The sequence below is a fragment of the Callorhinus ursinus genome, unplaced genomic scaffold (genome assembly GCF_003265705.2).
Source record: "Callorhinus ursinus isolate GAN/ISIS: 27379988/994484 unplaced genomic scaffold, GSC_fseal_2.0 scaffold3, whole genome shotgun sequence".
Lineage (NCBI taxonomy): Eukaryota > Metazoa > Chordata > Mammalia > Carnivora > Otariidae > Callorhinus > Callorhinus ursinus.
In genome coordinates this window covers 56,346,439-56,350,576 of record NW_027397065.1, presented here as the reverse complement: position 1 = coordinate 56,350,576, position 4,138 = coordinate 56,346,439, and positions in this window count along the sequence as shown.

The following is a 4,138-nucleotide window of genomic DNA, read 5'->3' as shown; positions in this document are numbered from 1 at the left end:
TACCTAACAGCAAGAAATAAAAACCTGCCATTGATGTCGACTGGTTCCATTATTTTAAAATGCTGAATTAAATCCAGCACACATTGTGAACTGTTTTTGCTTCCTTTTAGGATAGTTGTTAAAAGTAAGATAACCAGGCAGCCTTGTCTTAGGTGAGACTGTTTCGGTTTGGAAATAAACAAAGCTCTCTCTCGATGAGCTAGGTTCATTTCATATTTGTGTAATACCCTGGAAGAAATTAGGTTTCAATAAAGTCCATTTTTGTCACTGCATGTAGCAATGAATATCACACCCAGCAGGGCACAGTGGCACCTGGCTGTCCAGACCCCAGTGGAGCACAAACCATCTGGGGGTAATTACAACAAGGTATTCTTTAAGGACCAGATGGGACCAAGGAACAGAAGCCCCTACCCCTCCCAGTCATTTACAACATAATTCCTTTCAATGATATACTTAATCCTCCCACCAGCTATGCTTTTCAGCTTGCTGTTGTCACTGTTCCTTTATGTTAATTCAGTTGCAAGACCGAGAGAAAGGCCGGGGGGGGGGGGGGGGGGGGGGAGGGAGCGCAAGGAAAAAAGGGAGAGGGGGAGAGAAAGCCACCGCGCCTCTAGGGACCAAAAGAAATTATTCATCCCTAAATTGTTTCCACCACAGCAAGTACAGTAACAAATTTTTTTTAAAAAGAGAGCTGAAATTATCCTAAAGAAGGTCACACCGCGATAGCCCTGTGTGGCACCAGCTGAGGTTTACTCAGCCACCTGTTAGCTAGAAAGCTCTCTGCACACGCTTATGATGCATTTAACCAGTTTAAAGGGTCTTTATTGACAGGCCAGCCACCTCCATTCAGCAGGCCTGAGCCATAGACCTGCTTTGTGGTCATATGTGGCCCACAAGCCTTAATTCAATTACTCTGTAAGCCTATCCAATCTGCATCACTGCCCTTTCACTTTTGTGCTGTTTGTCTTGTATGTGGTAAAGAATTTTATTTTGAAGAGGGAAAGGCACCCTACAACCCAGTTGTCTTTATTTTTCATTTAAGGTTTGTGCCGCAGGTGCTGCCACCTTTCAACTCATGAAATGTATTCATCTTTAAGTGATATTTTGGAGGGGAGCATTATTTATTGTTTGGTGACAATGCTTTTCTGGTGTTGCTGAGTTTTATTTTTTTTCAATTAGGTGTATGTTCAAATTCTCCACCAGACCGATAAAGAGTCTCCAAACTCGAGAACTGAAAATTCAAAAGAAGAAACACAAAAGGAAAAGGTAGATAAAAATGACAATTAGCTTTGTTCTGCCATTTTTTTATTTAAAAAGAAATATATTAAGGAGCAAATATTCGATTTCAAATTTTTGTTTTTCCTTAAGTGTTTGATGCACCAAATATATCAGTTTATACGAATGAAACTCAGTGAAGCTATGTTGCTTGAAAATTTTAAGTTCCCAATGAGATTATTAAATATAGTAAAACTCTTTATTTTGTTTTGTGTTCTGCTGCTTCCAAATTTCCCTGGTATTGGGGCAGTGCACATCATTGTCACATACTTGGCATTTTCATAATGGTTTGTGGACAATGAAAACATAGATTTCTCAAAATGAGGGACTCTGGTGTTTATTTTCATAACCATATTTTTCTTATAAGTTAAGTTCATCTCTTTTAAGCATGTTTTCCTTAGCATTCTTATAACCAACTATATCCTACCCTGTGGGTTTAGTGGCCAAATGAAGGGTATGGATCTTTCCAAATCATCGTTTCCCAAAACCATTAAATGACTTGTCATGGGACTTGAAAAGACTTCCAAAGAAGGAGAGAAGAACCTCCTTTGCTATTTTGTATCTATTTCCCACCCAAGTCAAGGAAAGGACAATGGTGCTGTTACCACTCTTAGTCAATGCCTATCAATTTTCACCATAACAACCTCTATATGTCTTTTGAATGGAAGGTCCCATCTCTTTTAAATTACTGAATCAAAATCACAAATATGAAGCATGCAAAAGAGACCAAAGCATTTTAATTAGCAAGAAAAACAAAGAGATTTAGATATAATCCTCAAAATAAACGGGATTTTAAAAACTACTTGTATACATACATGTAAATTTAATGTATGCATTACTCAACAATTTCATGCCCATTTCCTTTGTGTTCTCCCATAGGTTCCCACTTTGTTTTTATTTTATTTTATTTTATTTTATTTTTAGTAGGCTTTATGCCTAATATGGGGCTCGAACTCATAACCCTGAGACCAAGAGTCACATGCTCTGTCGACTGGACCAACCAGGTGCCCCTGGTTCCCATTTTATGAATGAGAAAAACTAAGGATGAACAGATAGGCTAAGTGGCTTGCTTAAGAGGTCAAAATTCTGATTTCCAATTGAGGGTTGTTTCTATTACATCATATAGTCGTTGCATGACTATTTTATAAACTTTATGATTGGACCCATCTGCACAATTATATATTAGAGCCCCTTATCAATAATCTGTGCAGTAGGAATAACAACCAAACTTATAAAAGTCTAGAGTCACATCAAAACAATGAGAAAAAATGACCTGGCCTTTTACATTAAAAAAGCACTGTGAAGATATAGCAATTTGTCTTTAGCCACTTTTAAACCCTTTCATAGAATTTTGAAGAAAAAATAAGCAATGAAAGTTGCCCAGCTTCTCGATCTTCTGTGTGAATCACTCAACCTTTGTGCATTTTTGTATCTCTATATTATACTATTAAAAATATTTGACACTTCATTTTTTAAGGACTTTGGCATTTTGAAATTCAGGTTAAAATATCTAAAGGTATCTTTGATGTGAAATGTAAGAACCCAACTCTGGATGTTTTAAAACATTTTAAAAGAAAAGAAATATAGAAAGTTAGTTTCATTTTAGAAACAACTTTTTTTTATCAGCATTTACTGTTTAAAGTATTTTTCCAAATTTCAAACATATCATATTGCTTTGAAATAATGGCATCTATAATAAGCCCATGTAAAAATGCATTATTATATATCAAAGGAATATCTATTAAAATTTAACTGTCCATTTTACTTTTATTAGTAGCTCACTTCATATAATAAGATGGAATTGTACAAGGTTTATTTTGAATTCTTAGTTTCCAGTAAAAATCATTCACATAACATTTTCTGAAAATATCTTATTTAAGGAAATACTGAAGAAAAAAATTAAAAATTTAGAAAAAACAAAACAATAGTAACTAATAGCCAAAACTATAACTCTTTCTCTATATGTGTATACATATAAAATATATAAAATATTTCAGAATCCAAACTTAATATAGCCCACTAAACCAAAGGACTAAAGAATAATTTTGGATATCGGTTATTCAGCAGCTAGTATTCACAAAAAAAGAAATATTCAAAGATGAAACTTGAAAACAGATCATAAACAAAAAAATCTCAAATGTATAATACTTCAGGAATTTTATTATTTATAAACTCTCTTATATACAGATAGTTTAAGGAAAAAATGTGGATAATAGGAAACTGATGACCTTCACACCATTGTGGAACATAATTTTAACTCTGCATACAAATTCTGTTCAACACAATGCTACCTCCTGAGATTCGAATGTGCTTTGGAGAAAACTATCACTTCATACCCAGGTCCTGCTCAGGCACAGCTCCCTTGCCTTTCAATGGGATTTTCAAGCACACTTAATGGCCATAGAATGGGGCATATGTGAACATCTCTAAGCCAATTACACAGTTTGAGTTCAAATAAATTACTTTACCAGATTTTCTGGTTTTTATACATGCATAAAGCTATTTGTCCATCATGAGTTTCCAAAATTTTTCTAGAAAATTCATGAGAAGATTCGTGTGTGTGTCATTTTGCCAAAGTCAATTCTAATATTTAGAAATGTTAACATGATGCCATTGTGTCCAGAGGCAAAGTGAAAAAATCGAATCAGCTGGCTTTTCGAGAGTGTAGAATGCCAGATCAGTGGGTTGTGTGATTTTTCTTCCTGAATTCGCCATCTAAACATTACTTGGCAAAGTTACATTAACATTTGTGTGGCTGTGGCCAACCCTCTTCAGGAAATATTAAATAGTATATGGCTTTCTGTACTGAAGAGCAAGGACAAGCAAATCCTCACTAATCCAAAGGGAGATGAAAATACCAGAA